Genomic DNA, 23,029 nt, shown 5'->3' with positions numbered 1-23,029 from the left:
ATCGGTCGCTGCTTTATCTCTGATCGCTTATGCAAACATACATAAGTGTGGCGTGGCCTCTTTCCAACGTAATATCACTGCTAGATTCAATGCAAACGAATTTACAGCCTTAACGATCCGATGCACAAACATGCAATTCGACAATTAGAAGAAAAAAACTATCGAATTTACCGCCATAGCGTGCTTATGCACATGCAGTCTTATAATAGCAAGATCGTGTGCTTGCAGGTACTACACCATCGAGAATATCGATTTTTTTTAATTTTTCACGTTTCATCAGACGTCAACTCGAAAGTTCCAAACGAGATCAACGTGTTCGACAATCTGCAATCTCGCCTTTTATATTCACAAATTCATCTACATTCGTATGACTTGCGAATTGCATCGCAACAAAGTCAAGCGTGCACGTCAGCCGATTCACGGTCTGGGATCTCGGCTCGATCGATGTTCATCGATGTTTGTTTTTTAATATAGTCACGATGTCTGGCTTAATTAGACCATCAGCATAGCAGGAGAATCGTGTGTAAAGCGTATGTATTTCCTAATTACGAGACTTGTTAGCGGGGGCGGCGCTCGGATGCTTTATTGGCCCATAAAAGGCAAATAAAAGCTACAATGAGACGTAACTACACTGAAAACCGAGGAAGTTTAAGCTGATACAAAGTAATTAGCGTGCCGGCAAGGTGGCCGCGGTTTCAGTGTACTAATCAGAGCGCTGCGAAAGATGCATAACGCTGTTGTATTACGCTATCGTGTCTCATATACATACACGCGATTAAAAGCGTCGGCTTACGTGTGAGTCGTAGCCAAAAGTGCGCCGCGCTCGCTCGTCTGTAAACTCATAAATAATTATCTCGATATTCGTGAAACGATCTAGACCAAACGAGCGAATTAATTAATTAAAATATAAAACGAAGCTTGGAGTTCACGTATGCTCGCGAACGAAATAGCGGTCCGTCGAGATTCTTCGCTGGTGTTCTAGCTTCGTCATTCGATGCTTTCGAATATTCTGCGTGATATTTACTTTATAAATCAAAAACTGTTTTTAGCTTTCGTTAGATATCGGACGAATGTTAAAAGGATGAAACTTATTAGATTGCAAGCCTTAATAACTCTTTGATAATCTCAAAGAGTGTAACGTCGTCTCCAAAGACTTTATCGATTTGCAACCTGCAATCATGTGCAATCACACGTTCAGAGTTTATCTAACAACGATAATGAAACGATAGTTGAGCGTCTAAGTGTTTCATCGAATTTTAATTAACTATCACCTCGATCAACGCTACGACGAACAACCTTATCAAAACTGTTTAATTCCAGGAACTTCGTTTAACCCTGATAATCGTCGAATGCAAAGCTTTGGAATCATCGACGAAGATGGAAATCTCGTGCGGAATCTTAAAAAGAACCGAGGATCTCTTGGAAAAGTATTGGACTGATTCGATCGGAATTATTCTCCGTAAGTACAGAAACTTCTTTACAAACAACGAACGTTGCTGGCGGCGAACTGGCAAAAAAATTCGCGCGCGGATTTCAATCGGGCACCGAAGAAATTGCGGCTCCTCCATCGTAACGTCCTCTTTCCCAACATTCCCGACCACCATCGACGCCAGTGGGACGAGAATTTCAGTGGAAACTCCTTAGCAGCGGTCAGACGCGACGCGCGACGCGATTTCCAAGTGCCTTGAACTCGCGTAAATATACTGGCGTAAAAAAAAAGGAAAAGGAAAAAGGGAGAGAGGGCTCTCGTGAGAAACGTGGCTGAAATTTCGAGCCCGCGTGTGTATGCAAACGTCACGTTTTCCTCGCGAAACGCTCATGCAATATTAAAAAGGGATCGGTTAATTGAAACTCTCGGGGGCTTCTTAATTAGGGAAATTCAGATTCCCAGCTTTTGATTTTGTTCCCCATTCAAACTGTTACTATCTGTTTGTATAATCATACAATGTCGCTTCCTCCTTCCACGCTACGAGAATTATCCAAATTTAACCTACTGATGACCAACGCTATGTTATCGTGACGTTTCATTTGTAATCCAGCGATCCGAAAATCGATTTCCAAACATTCTCTATGATCAAGTTAGTCATGAGACTATGTCATCTTGGATGACACGATTGATTCGACCAGATTCATAAACTACATATATACGATTATTCAATATTCACGAAGTACATCAACGATTCTTACGTGGAAAGGAACCACTAGGACTCTTTGCATACTATCAAAAATACTATTAGTAAAATTTTATGAGTCAGAAATCTAGTAACAATGCAACGAAGTTAAGAATAAATCAAATGCGATTTTATAATCTTCCAACAGTTGCGAATCATGCAATCGCGCTATGCCGGTGTAAAATTCTAAAATAAGAAACTACAAGCTACAATGCTTAATTGCATAATTCACCAATATCATTATTTTGCTAAATTATCGTGCAAAAGCATCCAGAATCGGAATACAAAACTTTTGGTCCGACCTCACCCTCCTGATTCCATCGATCAGGCAGCGTTCGTTTCGTTCTTTTTTTTTTTTTCTTTTCTTTGGTCGATCGACGATCGAGCGCGCGATTGCGAAAAAGAAATCGCGTCGCGATCCGGCGTGGCGTGGCAAATAAATCCGCGACACACAGCGTGGTCCCCGCTGATGCATGATTTCATGGAATCGCGATGAGGGACTGCAACGCGGTCGCCCGCCTGTGCGCTCGCGCGCGCACTCTCGCGCTTAAGCGAGCGAGTACGCGTGTGGGAAACTCGCCGGATGCATTATGTATTTATTGCTTTACTTACTTAGTTGGGAATTACTTTTGCCAGCGTAATGACTTTCAGACAACGCGCTATCTTAGGAATGCAATAGGCCTGATTTATCGCTTCAGCGACGTTTTTCTCGGGCCAGTTTGTCGTTATCGGTGTACTTGCCCTGCTGTCTGTCCGTCTGTCGCGCTATTGGTCTGCCTCTGTCTAGTGACCTCGAAACTTCGATGAAGAACGATTCCGCTCGCGACAGCCCTACCGATCCTCGGGAAAGCCACGCTCAAGCGTGAATCTTTCCTATCGAATACGAAGGGTTGCGTCTTCCAAAGGATTTTGTATTCGATATTTGCCCTCCTATTCTCTAAACTCTACTCCAATTGAAGCACTCCGGATGAGGTTTTAGGTATTCTAGAATTGGGATGGATAGATTAGGAGGGAACAGACAAATATGCAGATAAAATTCGATAAATATAAATCACTCCGAAATACTCGAAGGTGTTGGAAAAAATTTGACGATGGTTTGGTAAAAATTTGGATCTATAGAAATTACGGGAGATTTGACGACGATTGAAATTCCACAGCGGCGGAACGTTGGAATTTCTAAGATGGAGTAAATTGCACAATTGCGAAGATGAGAACGACGTATGCTCGATGATATTCGATGTTTCGAAAATTTTCCTTTTACTCTGAAAATTTCTTAATTAGAAAATACCTAGATATCTTAAAAAAGATTACAGAAAATTATAATTCACGATTGGAATTAAGGAAACGATACAAAGGGAGAAGGAAACGCAGGAATACCATAGAGGAACGGTATAACTAATTCGATGTAAACGAAGCTTGGTACGCGACGATTGGAAAGAATGGCGGAGTTAGAAGCTCTACCTCAAGCGGATAATCGGGAAATTGAATAGGAGGAACGAATGTGGCATTAATGAACTAATTATTGCGAGGATACGATCGGTCGATGTCTGGAGTGTGCTTTCAGCGAGACGACGGCCGTGGAACACGGGCCAGTGAATCGCGCTCGCGAGGAATCGCACATATTTTTTCTCTCCTTTTCATGCAATAATTTCGCTAATTGCCTCCCGAGATAGACCGAGGCGGATGAGCATGTGAGTACGCAATAAATATTCGTGATTAATTAACGATGCCAGATGAGCGGTGCCGTTTTAGTATCGAAGAACAGAGAGAATACATGAGCGGAGGTGAGAGGAAAGAAAGAAAAGAATTGAAACAGGCTGCGCGTTGGGAGCAGTTTTAATTGGACGTCGTATCGTTTCTCGGTTTTACACTTCGGACAGTTTTGTAGGCACGCGTCCTTATCTCGCCGATTATCTCTCTGGTAATATCTAGAACGATAATTTGTCGGGAATATTTATCCCTTCCTGTTTCAGACTGTTCTCGATGTAAAAACAGTTGCCGCGAAACGGTGGATACGTTTATCGAACATGAGTTACATTGAAAAAATCGTTCCTTTTTCCTTATGAAGAATAGAATTCCGTAATTTTACTGTTCTATGATTTTTCCTCTTTTTAGCCACTTTACATTTTTTTTCTTTTAATTTATAGATCAATTAGAAATATATTAATAACTGACAGAGCGTATGTTCGATGCAAAAGTTGCATCAGAATGATTTGTTCTACTCTGGTGTTATTCGATCGATGCTTCGTCGAAATGTTGTTCCTCCGAAGTTTGGATTCATGAACATCTATATAAAGAATTTGGAAAGTTTTATAAGGTAGGAATTTAATTAACATCGAACAATTTGTGTACTTTCGATTATAATTCGTGGAAGCGTGTATCAATGAATATTTGCAAATCGATTTGCGAAATCTCTTCGTTGTGCATCGACTAAATTTAACGATGACGACGCTAAGACGCCGGTTGCTCGATAGATAGTCCACTTGGATAGTCATAAAAATGGGCCTATCTCCGTGTATACTCGCACATAGTACACCGATATGAATATGCTATTCAAACCCTATGTTCCCCTCTTTACAAGAATCTCTGATAACGCAGCTCGATAACGTGTTTCTAAGGCTTTTTTTTAATCATGGTTTCTTTCGCAATGATAAAACATTCATACAAGTATTCCAATAGGATTTCGCGATTTTTTCATTTCACGACACGAGGCATCGATTTATTGCCTCTTATCGATCTGCTTACTCGGTCGATCGACAAACCTGCTTTTCTAACTTTATCGTTAGTGAAAAGTGAAAAGAAATACAGATATGTATATATTAGATATAGGAAAGAATTCTGTATTTATGTTAACAACACGTATTTTCATTTTAAAAGGTTGATGTAATCTCAGTCGTTACTTGTATAAGTAAACTAAGTAAAGTACCTGTCCAACCATCCTTCGTTCTTGCTATCTTTCGTCTCAAGATCCTCAAAATTCTCAACCACGAAATCTTCAAAACCCACCCCGTCCGGAACCTTTGATGATATTCCTAATTCAATTATCTGTACAAAAATTTAATCTCGGTTATCTTCCTAAGCGTAAGAGGTCAGCAAAGCTCTCTCCCAAACTTTTCTCGTGAAACTCTCAAGAACTTCTCCAAAACCTCCAATAATATTCCTAATTCGATTATTTTATAGGTAAAAGCGTCAACTGAACGACCCTTTGAACGAAAATCCACGTACGCGCTCAACGAGCATCGCGAATGTACCAATTTCGTCTCTTAAAATCCTCGACGAAGAATTCTTCGAAAATCACCCTGTTCGAAGCTCCTTTTCTAAATTCTGTGCAACGCTTGCGAACCTCTGATGCTTAGATCCTTCAGCTAGATCCCGTTCGATGAAAAACAACGTTAATGCACGTAGGCAGATATACGTGGAACAGGCAGCCAGGCATCCGGCGAGAGATCCGCGCGCGGAATTTCCCTGGCGGCGCCGATAAATCAGCTCTGGCCAGCCGCTTAACGACAATGGGAGCCGAGAAAACTGTTCCGCGCCATGACAGCCTGTGTCATTACTGCGTTACTTATAAGCTCGTTCGCGGCCACGTCGACCGCATACGAATGAGACGCCGGGAGACGCCGGGAGAGACACCGAGATTACAAAACCGTCTAGCTTGAAAAGAGCATCCCTGGCCCCCGCCGCCGGCACGCCGCGTATGCGACGATACGAGTGCCGCGCGACTATTAATTGCCCATTAACATGCACGTTGAATATCAATCGATCGATCGATCGTGATCGGTACGTGGAAACCGCGCGTTTCTTTTGCCCCGCCATAGATCCGGCATCTTCTTGGTCTGTAGCGTCAAGGTTGCTCCTCTCGATGGCGAGATTTAATTGTTGCGTGAAAGGTGGAATTATTTAGTACGTATAGGTGTATTTGTTGAGAAGAGAAGGATGGTTTCCTTGGAAAGTTCGTGTAACGAGTGTTTCGAGATAGAGAAGATAGAAATGTTCTTAAAAGATATTAGAATGTACCGCAAGATTGTATCTGTAACGAACCTTGTATTTATTATTGTTAATTTAGTAATTCTCGAGTAATGCGAAGATCCGAATATTTCGCGTTATTTCGATTGTTTGAGGAAAACAATAATATAAGAAAGTAGTATACTTATAGCTGGAAGATCTCGTTAGAAAGTACTAAAATCTACTGGAAGATTATATCTGTAATACGATGCAGCATACGAGCACGTTAGTACGAATGTTATATCTCATCAAAAAGCCTGAGAGTGGTTACGAACACACGTACGAAATATTCCTAAAGAAACACCTTTCCAAAACCACCAAAATGACCACGTATAATACCGCAAAACTAATCGAAGCTTGCCGCTTCCGTTCTCCGCCTTTCTCATCAAGAACCGAAGAAAAAGCTGCGCGCATACCTCGAGTTTAACGCGCGGTCCCAAAAGGAATCGCGCGACTCTGCACTCGTCAATCGAGCCCATAAATAATCTCAGCCTCGAAATCCGTTTGACGGATCCATCGATCGACCAACAGTTTTTCCATCGTCCATGGTGGCGTCGGTGTCACCAACGTCATTCTGGCTGGTGGACGACGACGACGACGACGGCGACGACGATGCCGGCGGTGGTGGTGGTGCGTGCTTCGTGGTGACTTCGTAGTATATCTGTCGAAGCGGTGGCAGCCAGTCGGACAGGTTATGGGCTTCCTTCGATGGCCGGTAAACACGTCGTTTCTTAAGCGAGCAGAAAACCCGAACCACGCCGACAAACCCATCCGTAACGTCGCGCTCCCTTCGATCACAGTTTCCTTCTGCCCTCCACGAGGGTTGAAGCTTTGCCAAAAAGAAAAGGCGAACACGAGGGAAAACAAGTTGCACCACGGGGGTTGGAGACGGGTTAAACGGGCTATCATGCCGCTGTTTCCGCCGCCAAACACGTATAACCCGAGCCAGCAGCCGTCTCCAACTGCTCGACCGATGCACCAGGCTTTTTTGCTTCATCTGTACTACCCTTACTGGTCGACGCGAGGATGTGTGTCTCGAGGAAGTGGACGTTATACCGGGAATTATGAGTTCTCGTGTATGGTAGAAATGTGGACTGATCGTAGATAGGGTGGAGGTAAAGATCGGATGTCGGGATTAGCGTGAGTCTGCGTGGAGAAACTAAGTAAATGGTCGGTACGTATAAGCTTTCGGTAGTTGCGATAGTTTTAAAGACCATGAGTTTCGTTTTAGAGGTATAAACGAAGGGAAATAATGTGCCACATTTCCTCTGCATCGTCCGCTAACTTTATGGGTTGAAGAATCTTGGGTAAGGGAGCTTCTTGTGAAGAAATTAGGTGAACGTCAATGTGTGTAAGATTTCTGTATCTTCTGTAGCTCTTAAAGATCGTAAATTTTGTTTTGAAGCTTCGAATGCGAAGCATAATGCGCGAAATTTCCTCTGCGGCGTCCATTAATTCTGTGAATCTTAGGTGGAGATGAGATCTTTCAGTGTCTTCTGTACGTATTTAAGATCACGAATCTAGTTTCAAACGGATGTGAAACGTATACGAAATTTCGCCTGTTAAAGAGATACAACAAAATAACCCTTCGCTGCCTCCACTTTCACGCGCCTACGTCAGGAAACAGAATTCGGATAAAAATTTCAAAAGCAAGGGGGTGTAAATGCAAACTACGATTGCAAGTTATCGAATAGCAAACAAAGTTAATCGGTGAGGGCTGGAAAGGTTTGTTATCCCCGCGGGAAGGAGAAGTAATACCAGCGATAGCATCGAGATCGGCGGAAATCGCGGAGTAATTAGTAATTGTAATGTTTAAAGGGAAAATTATTAGTCGACGCTGCGCAACGCCGCGAGAAGCCACGTAAAAGATGTTCCGCGCTATCGTGAATTCGCGTGGCAACGTTAGATGATCTCGTTTAAATTATCCGCGATCGTGCGATGCGAAAAAACATTTTCCTTCTGTTATTACAAACATGAAATTGTTCTGATTATCCTATAAAACACCGATAGTAACGCAGATTACCATAAACAAGCGTTACATGGCTTTGAACAGCAGTTACACGATGTTACTAGGAAGAATCACAGATAACTTCATGTTAAACATTGATAAAAGAAACTTGTAAGGAGAAGCTTGGTAAAAGAGAAGCCTGCAAAACGATTTTTACATCTCTTTTTTTTTAATGTCAAATCTCGATGATTGTAGCGAGATTAAATCTCTGTTGAATCAACTTAATAAATTCCCGCGTCCTGCTTTATTAATCGTAAATCTAAATTTTCGAAGTTGATGATTGAAGTCCGTAATTTCGTATCAAATATATTTTCTACATAAAAAAAAAACTTACGACACAGTCTTGAAATTTGTCTTAAATTTCCTGCTACTTCTCGAGCAATATTCACGATATGATCCTCGTGTTCTCCTTCCTAATCAGAAATCAACGTTCGCAAAGTTCCAGAAACGTTCTCCCTAAATATAAAACGAAGAATCTTCTACTTCCATAAAAGAAGTTGCCTGGATATCGACGGCAGAAGCTGCGTCGGTGGCTCGTCTCTCCTCGCCATTGCTCTCTTAATTTCACGCCGGCGAACGCACTCGAGGGAGGTGGATTTACGGCCGGTTCCGTGGCATTCTTTCATCCTCTCGTAAGGCGGTGAGCACGCGGATTGGTTTCTCATTGTCTCGCGGCGACCGTTCAGCGCCGGTTCCTTCGGGCCGTTCCCATTGCGCCGCGCCGCGCATAAGCGCGCGAGGTCGCACAGAACCGCATACTGGAACGCGTCCGCTGTCCCACATTATTTTTTCTATCCGCGTTCCCGCAACGAGAGAATCTCGCCCGAGGCGCTGGCCCGCCACGTTCCTCTCGCGTTACGCCGAATTTGCATGAATGGAGAGAAGATTAAAGACCTTGGAATTTGGTACGTGCCAGGAAGGCATCCTTGGGATTCGAAAATCCCTCAAGAACTATGTAGTTCGTAGAATTTGAATTTAATCGATGCTTTTGCCTTGCCTGTTTTATTTTTTGCAACTTGTGGAATTAGAATACACGATATGTTTCAATGATAATAGGATTGATTGCTTGAAAGTTGTAGGCGTCATTATGGTACCGCCATTATGGTTCCTGTTTGCAAAAAATCCAATTACAGAAATTCGCTATGGAGATATTTTAATCCTGCAAGCAATTATATCTCCAAACAGATATCCGGCAATTCATGTCTACGGCGATCAACTTCGATATCTTTTTAAAGATATCTTCGGTTAACCTGAATAATCGCAGGTTTATCTGTTCGAGAAAATTTCGTTTCTACGAGTCGCGGTGAAATTCGTAATGAAATTAAGGCGTGACGAGCGGTGAGGAGAAATTAGATAAATTTTCAAACGTAGAAAGTGGATAATAATCGCGTATATATTTAATTTCATCGAATAGCCAGACTGTTTGGCCACTTTTACCGGACGTTTTCGAGTGGTGAACGATGACGCCACGATACCGGACGTTAAATAATTTCCAGCGGAATGACGGGAAGTACTTTAAGCCAGCGCCTATCTTCGACCATTCGCGGCGCAGAAACGTACAGGAGGAAGAATCGTTCGACAAGAAACCGATGAAGGGTTTATCTTAATCCACGGTTCACCGAGCAGACGAGCTGCTCACCAATCCCCATTGACCACCCCTTCGATCGACCCTGTCCCCACACCCTTTTGACATAACCGATCACACTTCGCTTGTTTTACTAGCCACTTTTTATCAACTAGAATCCCGTCGTGCGTCGACGTCGTCGTCGTCGTCGTCATTTTCATCGTTTTCGTGATTGTTGTTTTCTGAATGCAAGAAGATACGTGAAACGCATCGTATGTACACCACGTGCAATATTATAATGTATTCTTTCTGTTTGTAACAAATTTTTTTAGTTTGAAGAAAATGTGTCGCTATTTGACACGAAAGATCTGCTCTTTTTAAGAATAGGCGCGAAATTGTAGTGTAATTCAAGCATGATTGCAAAAAGAGAAAGATACATATTATCGTGAAATCCTACTTTTAACTCCTAATGACCACACGATATTTGCATTATTCGTTTTAGAAAGATAGAACCATAATTATCTTCCTTAATGAACTCGCCTCTCCCTGAGGTTGTTAAGCTAAAATAATTGAAAGAAGAAAGTTCTCAGAGACTCTTAGTTAATAAAGATGTTTGGGAAGAAAATAGAAGTTTAATGACTCCCTGCACCGCGTTCGTGCAATCGTCTATCGCGTAAAATTTCGCAAAACATCGGTCTACGAAACTGCGAGATTTCTGCTTGACGAAACAATACTCAAAGCATTCCTTCCACCATTGTTGCGTTTAAAATCGTGACAGGATCGTTGCCACTAAAAACAGCGAGCGAACTCACGAATCAGAAGAGCGCCTGGCAGACTTTTGACGACGCCGCGGACCAAAACGAACTAAGACGGATCCAAAAAGAAAGGAAAAAAAAAACGGCACACAACAATGAGGTTGATGGAGAAAAAGCAGGAAGCGTAAGAAGAGCTGCTAGACGGAGGCAGCCAAAGTCCTGGGGAAGTAAAGAAAGAACGAAGTGAAACGACGACGAGGAATTTGCGCGGCGAGAGGGGAATTAAATAAAACATGAGTCACCCGTTGGCGTTGGGAAAAGTTGTGCTGCTAGGCTGCAAGCGTTAATAGACCGAGAGCCGAAAGGGCATAAAAGAATTCGAGGCCTGAGGATGGGCAAACACCTGTAACACCGTGTTCATGGCCTCACGTGCCCGGGCGTGGCCGTGACGAAGGTGACGATGATCGCGCAAAAAGCAGTCGCGGCAAAAAGCCGATCAGCTCGTGCTGATCGAAAACTTGGAATATCCACGCCGGAACGGAAGCATTAAACCCGGATACTCACCGGGGGAAACCTAACTCCGTACCTGACTGCCTCAAGTTACGTAAAACCATGAAGAAACGTAAAGAGGAAAGATCGGAAAGGACTTCTCATCTTTTGGTCTGAGATTTTCAACCTGATTAAAAATTTCGAAAGAATTTTCGATTAATCGATTACGAACCCTAAGTTATAAAATCTATATACATACGATGTAAAAATTACAATCTTTCGAAAATACGAGATATAACAAATACTTTTACAAATCGTAACAAATAGAACAAATAACCTGAACAAGTAAAAGGCGAGAAAAATCATACGGAAACCTGTGCGAAACCTTTATATGAACAACGTAAAAAAGATATTGCGAAACTTTAAAAGATCACATTCCAAAGAAGAGCCAACGATTCTACGATCATGGGCCATCCCATGAAAGCTACATAAAGAGTATGGTAGTTTTCCAAAGCTCGTGTCAAACTCGCGTCTACGAGGTGCTCTGAAGCAGTGTCACGCGTTTCCTCTCGGCGTGCAGAGAAAATTGGCAGCCATGTGCTGTCAAGTTGTCCGGTATACACAGTCGCAGCTTCGATACCTCGCGCTCACGCGTTGAACCGCCTTCCTAGTCGCGTCGGAGGAACTCGCGCCAGCAACCGACAGATATCGAACAGTCAGCATGACTACGCGATCCGCGCCCTCGGATCCAAGGTTTCCCGCTGACTATTTATCTTGTTACATCGAAGTGATTCGATTCTAACAGGAGATCAATGACGGCCGCCTAGCTCCGCGACTTTCCGGCTTCTTGTTCCACGCGATGGAGCCGTGAGAGTTGCTCAACGCGGTGGTCCGATAGATCCACGGAATCGCTCTAAATTGATCCTTTTGTCGTAGAACGCTTGAAATCGATTCGACGGTTGGTTACGCTTTCCGTGACACCTAAAAGGATCGTCGTTATTGATTTTCTATTCGTAAAATTATCCATAATAAAAAGTCAATAGATAAAATGATAGAATTTGAAACTTGGAATTTGGAAAGCTGGGATAGATATAATTTGAAACTGGATCTAAACTATCAAATATATATGTATACAGTAGCTAGAGAAAGTATTCCAACACTTGTAGAAATCTTTTATGAATCTTTGTGTGTGATATACATACAGTTTCAGATGGCTCTTAAACTTGCCCAATATAGTCATGACAGTCGTGTCTCCTTACAGTGATAATGAAATTTCAAATACCTTCGTAAGTCACTGTACTCCGTCCATAAGTAACGAAACACACAGTCAGTTAAGATGGAGATATGCAAATATTAAAATCGCAGAATGAAGTTGAAACTTATTACCTGCGTATATCATAAAACGTATATTGAATCATAAGTTTTATTCAAAGATACTAATTTACATCGAAAATAGATTAAAAACTCACGTTTATAAAATTAGCAAGCGTTTCATGATTTATGGATGGAAGCATAAATACCGAAGGTGAAGAGAAAAAGTGTAGATTGCATGGCTACTAACTTGGACATCTAATGCATACAGTGTCCTGATTCATGTTTCTGGGACACCGAGATATTTCATTACGATTCAAGGCACCACCGTGTCCATGTTTAATACCTGGTACAATCCTGAAACGATGAATGCAAGGTATGGCGGTGTAACGTGCGAGAGAGCACTTACAGCTGGAACGACAGTAGACGTGAGGCCATGTGTCGCATACTGGTCCCGATCGACAGTCAGACGACAAATATTTATTACTGCTTACTACTCGGCAAATGTAAACGTTCCTTCTCTAATGGTGGACACCTAATATCGCCCACGCAATCATTCCAATTCCATTATTCCTCGTGAATTGATTAATGTTCCCTTCATGATGATATCCAGAGTATATGGAACGTTACCTGAAATGATTATAATTTGTCGATTATTTGATATTCAGAAAATAATACTAGACATTTAGTTATAGTTACATTGCTCTGTAAAATACACTGTCAGCTTGGACGATCCTCGAACGATGATCGGGGGAGGGTGTTTCACTGATCGAAGAGCGCGTCACGAAGATGTGACCTGTGCGTCAAGACAACCTCGAGTAAACAACGGAGAACGGTGAGGAACGGGAAGCGGAACACGCGTCACTGTAGCCGAAATATTGACAAATGTTTGCGTAGCTCGCTAATGTAATATCGTTTATCCACCGAGTATCGAATGTTGCTGACAGAACGAGACTTCGTAGGAATACTTAAACTATCAACGAGAAACAGAACCCAGCTCCTCTATGCGATTAATCATTCCACGATGTAAGAATGTTAAATTATAGACAGGATGTTTCGTTGAAAATTGGACGAATATTTTATTTCATATGAAATGTATTACTGTTATATTATACATTCCGTATATTACTATCTTACTATATATAATACACTTCGGAATAGTTCCAAAATAAGAATATAGTTTTAGCTAGTGGCAAAAATAATTTTACATCTGGAGTGAAGGAGTTAAAGAGAAAGCACGTTGTACGGAAAATATAGAAAATAGCAACGATGCTTGAAATCAACTATGGGACTATCAGACATCTAATTTACACGGACGAGATCGTCCCTATTAATCACTCGGCCTTAATTAACTTATTACCGAGCGTACATACCCGCGGTGCGATCCTCGCGAGAAGAAATATCTCGCGAAAATAATCTAATAAATACGACGGTATCGACGCGATAATAAATACGACGAAGGCGCTAGGACATAAATCGCTTTCCTATTAGCGGAATGTGTAGGCCGCTCGCGAGCGTGTATTTCACCGATTTCCACGGGAATGCAAGTTGTTTATCGTTAATGGCTGAAACGATCGGACGAAAACCAGTTCCCGGCGTTAACTAACCTCGCCCCGCCGCGGCGTTACTTTATTGTGGCGTTTTTCAGAATAATATTGGGATTTACGAGGCAGACCGATGGAAATTGCGATCCTCTTCGAATCTCTGGGTCCTTCTTCCACTTCTTGCGGTAGCCATCATGGCCCAGACGTTGTTGCATCGAGGTTAAACAACGCGAGGGAAACTTTTTATATGTTGCAATCCTGCTGTCCTCGAATCTTTATATCTCAATTTCACTGTTGCTTCGAAATGTTCGAAGAATGCTTTAACTTTGGTAATAATATTTCGAGAACCTAAGATCTCTAAACGTGTATTTACAGAAAAATTGTAGTTATTTTACAAACGCGACACTTTTAAATTTTTTAACTATAATTTTCTCCTATTTCATTCGTGAGTAACAAGAAGATTGTGAAATTTCGAATATTTGCTTCCATTGAATACAGAGATGTATATACCTTTTCTCCTACAGCGACATTTTTCCACTGAAAATTGTTCATCTCGTAACATTTTCTGGAATTGTAGTTGTAACGATGGTTCTTCGAATATTGGTTCGCTGTATTATTCTTCCACCATCACCGACTTCCGGATGCAGTTACAGACTGCTTCATGGTGTCGTAATCGGTGAGAATCGGTGGCTATTTGTGTGATCGTCGCGTAAACAGATTCTTGTAAGACCGTTCGGGTCATAATCTTACAGGAAATGCGACAATAGTGGCGATTTAGACATTGTCCTCTGTAATTTAACAAGGAGCCGAAAGATAGTGGTGTTTCTTAACGATTTTCAAGGGACGCAGTGGAAATAAAGTTTTCACGTTAACTGGAATTTTTTTGCTTCTAAATGAAATAAAGAAAACCTGCCTTTCGATACCTTTAAAATCCGTTCCTCGGTGTTAATTGAATTATCTCTTCTTCCTGGTCCTAGAAGACAAATTTATCGTATTAAACAGCGATATACTAGATCTTAATACGAAGTGTATTAAAAAGTGATAGAAATTTGCTAACTAATTTCTCATAGCTCTCTTCTTTGTCGAGAGCAAGTTTGTCGAGAAATTACGGTTTACAGCGTCTTTGACGCGTCTCGTGCCGCCATATTTTACACAGTAGCCTCTAGTAATTGACTAAAATACTCAGCGAAGCGTGGCGGAAGAGATCGATTAGATCGGCAGTGGTGGACCGGTAAAAATTGAATTACAACGTATTTTAATCTTGTCCAGCAATCGATTAGTTACGATCGTAGGGCAGCGACCGCCCACGCAGTTGGTTACGTTATAAATACATACCAATAACTATTCCCGCTCTCTTAATTCTTAACATTCATAATTCTCACAATACCGATCATTTAAATATAAATCATTTGAAACAATTTGTTCAGTTACCATTCTACTGTAGGAAACTAGAAGGAATATAGTCTTTATTACCACGTTCTCTATATTCTTCGAATTTTTCAATTTCAAGCTGTCCGCACCATATTCTCATTTTTACTCTCAATTTTCGAACTTTAGACAAGCATTGTAACTCGAAAGTCATTGTCAAATCGACAGAAGCATTTTCTCACCGTTCCTCGTATCGAATCCCACGCTGAACGCGTGGGACACGTTTCACAGCATCTACATGTGTTCTCCGGGTATCACGTCTTCGCAAAATGGTCGTCGAATCTCTGAATCCGTATCGGTCAGAAATTAGATCGAACACGGTTGAGAAGTCGAACGAGTCTCCGCTCGTCGTGGGAATATTTCCCCGTAACTGTACCCTTCTCCGTAGCTGGAAAAAGCGTGTAACACGGATAGCCGGATCAGAACTGGTATTCCAAGATCAATATTCATCAAACTTCTTACCCTCGGTCATTACGATTTGTTTCTCCGCTCGTCCCACCTATTTTCCGCGTTCCGTTGCTCCTCTTCTTCTTACTCCGCAGCATTCTTCGACTCGATTCTGCATCCATCGATCCCTGGAAACGTCCAGTGGAACTCGATCCATGAATAAATGCAAATTCGAAATCCGTCATTGCACTTTTCCTGTAACGAAACACCAGTGTCACGAGAATTCTGCAATTATCGTTCCATCTGATTTATTATGTTACATTCTTAACTTGAGAGTTATTAAACTTTTATAAGAAATTCTTAGGATTTTCGACTGTGGTAAGTTACTTTAATCTCAATATAAATTCTGCGTTCACAGTGGGACAACTTTCCACTTTCAATGAACAATCGCCTTGGAAATCCTTGGAAGTCGCCGATCAACGAAGTTAAAGGAAATATTCGTCAAAAAAATATATTCAATTTCCATAAACTTCAGAGCAAATATATTTCGTAATCTATGGATTTTCAAATGGCGATATCTCCTTTGTTGAATGAAGAAAAATAATACAAACTTAGGAAGGAAAACGAACTTAGGATCGCAAACGAGCTAATTCTCATAGTAACCAGCTGTATTGTCTTTGGAGTAATAGAGTGGCTCGGTAACAACAATGAACGACGGCTAATTGATTTACAAGTCGACCGTGCTGTTCCACATTCTGCTTTATTATACCTGCACGCCGGTTCAATTGACCATGACGAAATATTTTTCCTTAATTGAATAATCAACGGTTAATCAAACGGTCGGCTCGATTAAGATAACGATCGGCCAGCCCACTTAGCGCGGCAAACGGGCCGAATAGCAAGTAATTATTCACACAGTCATCTGAATAATTGCCGGGAAAATTAAACGAGTACTGGCGTTACCTCCTAGCGTTATTAATAGCGACACGATTTCGACGTGAATCCCGTTTATCGTTCAACGATGACGTCCAATTTGCTTACGCCCCTTCGCAAATTGTTACGCTTGATAAATCGCCGTAAAATCAACCGCTCTAGGCACAGAAGATTTTCATCTTCTTTAAATTCTACTGATTTTCTTCTCACAAATATAGAACATATCGGGCAGCGGAATGAAGTTGCATTCAATTTGCAGCAATAATTGCTCCGTTGTAATGGGAATTTCAAGGTTTTCTAGTTTCTACAGACAAGAAGCTACTAAATATTTTCCACTTCCGAAAATTGGAAAATTTCTGTTCCGATATTTCAAAGATACGAAATTTCCGCTTCGAATTTTCCAAAAAATTCTGCAAGAACAGAAAATTTCTGTCCGTTCTCTGCGTAAGATCAAGCATTGCTTAAAAGTTGATAGATTCCGCGATTAATCATCAATTTCGTTCACCAATTTTACGTAATTCCCTAATGATCTTTTATACAATGAAATACGATGGTGCAGAGGCTCAGAAAATCGTACAGAGTAAAAAATAGATAGGAGAACAAGGGAGAGGAGAAGGATGAAGGCGGGGTATTAACCAATTCCGTTCGATTAAAACAACAAAGTTGGGAGAACGGCAAGAAGTCTGGGACCGTCTCGGCAGACTTGTTCACGTGGTAGGAACTCGTGCTTGCTTCGTCACCCTCGAAGCCACAATTTCTTCACACTAATTACCGATCCGTCCCGCCCACCTGACAAGCGAGAATGTGTGAAAGACATGGAGAACCCGATTCATCGCCAAACTCACTGGCTAGCTCTCCTTAATCGACAACAATTCTGTTCTTGACTATTCCATAGCTTTCTCAGAAAACAAAGTTAAATAACGAAAACGAATCGCGGGACTATTCCATGCTGTCTATTCTTCCTCAAAAATGTAGATCTGTAATGAGCATATTGAAATTTAAGACTTAGAGTTCCGTTCAAAGATGGAAAAATTAGACGATGACATTTTTTCCGACAAGATATCTCCACCGGTACCAATAATCACAATTACGTAGATCTTCTTCTTGATAAAAGAAGAAATCGTAAATTTAGGTAGATGGAAATTGCGAAGACAAAAATGTGGAAATTAAGTAAATGGGGGGGAGGGACGGGGGTCAATTGGTATTGAAACTTGTTTCGACATCGTAGAAAGCAAACGATACCATCGAAGGAACTTATTACACGGTGCGTTATTCGTTGGTCGAAGCGATCGAGATAGAGAGATCGATTTACGTGAATAATGAGACGGGGAAGAAAGTTGCTCGCCGATAAATTTAACGCGTTACGGAACCGCGACCGGCGCTCTCTCGCCGAAGAACAGGAGTGTTCCACGTCGTTAGACGCCGAGGTTACGTCCTGGGCCCGAAGAGTCCCATGGTGGTCCCCCTCGACCAGGTGGCCGGCCCCCACCGATGCTAATTAAATCATGAAAAAGGCGGTGAACGTGCGTCCGACAGTTTTTACGAAATTAATAAACCGGAACCACCAGTGGTTCTCAAGGTCTTTTCTCCTTATACAGTATTTAGCTATCGATTTAGAATCATTCAGTAAATTAGCAATAGATTTTTCAACATTTTGGTAAAATTGAGAAACACGAGTGAACTTTACGTACGCGATAGTGAAGTTATACACATACTTAGAGAATAATGACTTTTGTCTCATTACGTTGTCTTAATTGGAATTCATACTCTTTACAGCAAGTTGTGCATCGTAAATTATTAGGATTAAAACCGAATTTTAGCGTTAAATCGGATATCGATGTAGTTTCAGTGAAAAGTGTTGACGATAAGTTGAATTTTTAACGTTCTATTTATTAGACTGATCGAATAAACTGAAAGAATAGCAAAAGGTTTATAGGATATAATTTGGTCGGATCAATCGCGAGGCTGAGGAATTTTAAGCGTTGTTAGAAGCGTGATAAATATATTTAACACCTACTTTCAAATTACTCGGCATGTCGCTACGAAAAGGTTCGATTCGTAACAAAAACCGTCGATTTCTTCGTCGATCATCCATCTGGTCGTTTGCATCCCCATGGTGAAGAGGTTTTTGCTGTGCCTCTCCTCGCGCCGCGTCGAATCGATAAAGAATTAATCGAGGTGACCATGGCTCCCTGGTTTTTTATACGAAATCACCTAACGCCTAGTTGATCCTTGAAATCCTCCGCATCTATGAACCTGAAACAATCGATTGCAATCGATAATTTTTAAATTAGATTCCAAAAACATCGCCTTAAATCTTTCACAAAATACAAAAATCTTCAACAAATTCAAATCACTTCTTAAAATCTTCGTAAAATACGGTAGTCCTCTTATAACGAAGGATAAAAATCAAAAACAGGAGAAATATTCTTAGGAATATTAAGTAAATTTTATATAAAAGTTAATCTTGCTTGAAAAAGAAATGAGAGGATAGTGTGTTAAGATAAAATAATTCGAATAAATTACTTAAAATAAAGACACTTCTAACAAATCCTCACATTCTACTGCAACAGAAACGGGCGGCTGTATTTTGAAAGCAACGAATGTGTCAGCGAAGTAGTCAGTCTTTCACGAGATTCGTCCACGAACAGACATACAGTGACAGAATTGTAAGATTTTCGAAATAAACTGTTAATCGTTCTCTCGTTCCTACAAATTGATATATCTTCCTTTCAATCGAAAACGTACAAAATCGCAACAATATTCGCAAAAGATCACCTGAAAGAAGCTATTCATAAAAATCGAACAAGAACATTGCCAACCGCCACACAAATCGTCATAATACAAGGAACGACCATTCGAATTCGGACATTCTCGATCCACGAAGAACAACGTCCAACGACATCCTTGTGCCATGAGCAGAAAGATGATCGGCGAGAATGAAACGAGTTTATCCTTCGCCGACCATCCACGAGTTGTCGAACGCGCGATGGGAATAAAATGTGAAACTGTAAATTGTGCGTGGGAAGAATCGGTCCCTGGACGGTCGTGGCGGTCGACCATGCTTCTCGTGGGCCGGGGTTGAAAGGTAGAGAATCCAGCCCCATCGCGAGGGTTGATCCGTCGTTGAATCAAGAGAGGAAGCGGGAGAGAAAAAATAGAGAGGGAAAGAGTCGTGGAGGATTTAAATGCGCGTTCGAGCGATCGAACAACGTTTGAGCCAGGGGTGTGAGCCTCGAAGGAGCTGGAAATTTGTTACGTTATGTCGGACGATCACTCCCCAGTGAATATGAAGAAAGATTTCTTTGGTTCGAACTGCAGGGGCGAAGGAGAGTGGTCCGGTGGTAGGTCCTCTCTCGACAAAGAGGTACTACGGGGGTTGGTCGCCCGTTTCTGACTGGAAGAGGAAGCTCGAAGTTGGACGATAGTGGGGATGGGACACGGTGCCAGGAATATAAAGCGAGGGATAAAAGAGACGGCGGTCACATATGCGACTCGTAAAAGCTCTTCTGAAAAGCTGCATCCGTCCCCCACGCGGAACCTGCCTCTGCAACTCGGCCTCTCTTACATTTCAATGACGCTGCTGGAATATCGCGAACATATTTTCCTGCGAAAGAAATTGGGAAATTTACCACCCTTTCTTTCCTATTTTACTTCATTATTGAATAACGAAAAAAATTACGACGAAATGGTCATAAAACGTAATAAGCATAAACGTAATTCTTCCTTTTTAATGAAAGCGAATCCCTGTCTCGCGTTTATACACAGTGAAGTTAATAGCCATAAAACATTAATACTTATTTACCTTCTTATACCGAAACTATTATCCCATTGTATTTTCCTACCCATTTGTTTGTGCCTTTTTCTTTTATTAGAAAATAGCTCTTTCTCCTTTGTACTATTCATTCTCGCGTGAATATAGAATTGACATAGTGTTTCTTCGAGCATTGATTAATTGCAAATTTACAATTTTTATCGATACATCGCCATAATCGAACAGCGGTGTACATACGTGAGGCAAAAGACGCGGGAGTCAGAATCCGCGGCGACATCGGGTTTCTATGGAAACGTACAAAAGGCACGTTCAACCCCGGGGGATCTAGCGATATCGGCGAATATTAAGAAATAGCTTTCGACCGGCATTTCCGTACATTTGCGGACAGAGAACGAGCCATTCGTTTGCCGGCTAGAACGAGGTACTGTCTATGCATGGCACGCCGGCACTACCATCCGACCGTCCCATAAATAATATCTTCTCTCTTTTCCCTCTCTACTGTCTTCTTCCGATTCCCTTCGGTTCGTGCCTCTCCATCTCGCGGTTCGACCGAGAGCCGTATCTCTTTTTCCATGCGCGTCGTATTCCGCGCGAAAAGCACGTAATTCAGGGCTGGAAAATCGAGATACGTGCCTCTCGATCGCCGATAGAGAGCCAATGTATCGAGTATTTTAATTCTGTACGATGCACTCAATGGGATCCTTTCGTTCCCGTCATTTTCCATCAGCAGAAGCTTCATTCTTGAGAATTTTGCGATTCCGTGCCACGAGATTTTTATCGTATATTAACTGGCTAAAAAATATTTAAGCAACTTAAGCTAGGTCAAACAAATATCAGATAGACAACGAGACGCGCTTTAGTCCCTCGCTTTGTGACTCTTCCACTAGCGATTTAAGAAACCTAGGTGATTTGTATTTAGTGGTTTTTATCAAAAAATAGAAGTTTAAATTAGAAATTAAATCAAACTTCGTTACAAATATAATCTGCCTTTGCTAAAGTAGAACTATGATTTATGCCACAAGTGTACAACCTGTTACGAGGCAGAGAGATTGAGAAAAATGCTGGCTAATCTCACAAATAGATTGCATTGAACCTTCTCAACGAATAATTCCTTTAAACATTAATCGAATTGTTCTCTTGCTAAATTTTCTTCTTCCTCCAAAATTGCTGCATCGCGTGTTAATAAAAATCTTTATCCGCTCGCAATGTCAACGTTCCTTGGAAAGAAGTTCCTGGAAATATATCGATAACCAACGAATTTATCATCGAACCTGGACAAGGCTTAGGTTTTTTTCCATGAGTGAAACAGACTATTCCAGGCGGAATTGTCAGCCGCTTAATCGTCCATTTCCACCTGTCAGTCGTTGCCAATGGACTCACAAAGAAGAGCTCTATCCTTGCGGGGAAAGCCGCAAGAAAACACAGCCGAAGGAAAAAGAAATTCGAGCGTTCGTGGAGAACCGAGGCGGATTATGAAGCGCATACTACCGCGGCAAATAAAAATCGCTTCAGCGTGGCTGGACACGCGGGAAAACAGAGAGAAAGGGAGACGTTGCTCGTCATAGAGCCGGGGAATTACCGGAAGATGTCCCCTGGAAGCTTCGTGGTTGCGGATGGCTGACAATAAGCGTTCCATGGTCACTGCACCCTGCATGCACCGTGTTCTTTTTCGTCGAGAATAGAAGGCAATTCATGGATGTAATTTCTTAATAGTTCGTCCTGTTCGTGTTGCAACTCTCCAGAAACTTATTGCGGAAAAAATCGATAGATATCGTAACTATTCGAAGAGCTAGAGATAATAATTACCTTTTAACTGCTTGCAAATTAGTTTCGATGTACAGAATGTCCCAGGCAAATGAAATAAATGAAAGGTTTGATGTTAAATAGAAGGTAGAACAAAATTTTCATTCAGCAAAATTAAATCGTTTTACGTAATAGATACGTCACAATCTGCTCCGAAAGTGCCAGGTGTTACAAAGACTAGAAGGACAATTCTGCTTCTTTTGAAGAAAACTATATGTTTCTTAATACATCAATACAATTTTTCTACGCCATGTTTTACTGACCAAGAGTGGCGATATCGTTAAGTATTTTTAGTTTCTTCCTTATGTCACCGTCTTTAATTAATAACAGAGTATCTTGTTAAATAATATCGTAATTCTGATTTCTGTTTTTTAACGGAAGATACACTCTTTCATTCTCCGTAAAACGTGCTAATATATTAATAATGTGAAAATCATCAGCATCTACAATTAAAAGAAATGAAAATGAAACATCGAATTTAATTCAACAACGAATCACGAAGAATTAATATTGTTTTACTGAAAAGCTTCTTTGATAGATACACCAAACGGATACGTAACCGAAACAAGTTCGAGTCAAAAAACAAAAATCTGAAGGAAAAGAGAGAGAAGAATTCGAACATGGTCGATTTTCGTGAGGAGGAAGGGCCTCCTCCCGTTACGCTCCCGCGAGGCGCGACGGGGTGCCTTTTCCCTCGCAGCGACTAAACGTCGACGTTTCTCTCCGCCATTCTTTTTTCCTCCCTCGCGCGATATTCCGTTTCCACGTCTGTGGAAATCCCTCGCGGCGCTCACTCAATCATACGCTATTTGTGTCGCGGCGAGTACTCGCCGCAAGAAAAGCCGTCCATCGAGCA

General features: G+C 41.5%; 1 pseudogene; it reads left to right on the top strand.

Moving 5' to 3' along the window:
• Positions 1–23,029, top strand: part of LOC126914185 (uncharacterized) — a 134,017-nt pseudogene that overhangs the window by 105,287 nt on the left and 5,701 nt on the right.

The sequence above is a fragment of the Bombus affinis genome, chromosome 3 (assembly GCF_024516045.1).
Source record: "Bombus affinis isolate iyBomAffi1 chromosome 3, iyBomAffi1.2, whole genome shotgun sequence".
Lineage (NCBI taxonomy): Eukaryota > Metazoa > Arthropoda > Insecta > Hymenoptera > Apidae > Bombus > Bombus affinis.
Note: the sequence above shows the minus strand (reverse complement) of the source record. Positions and strands in the feature narration are given on the sequence as shown.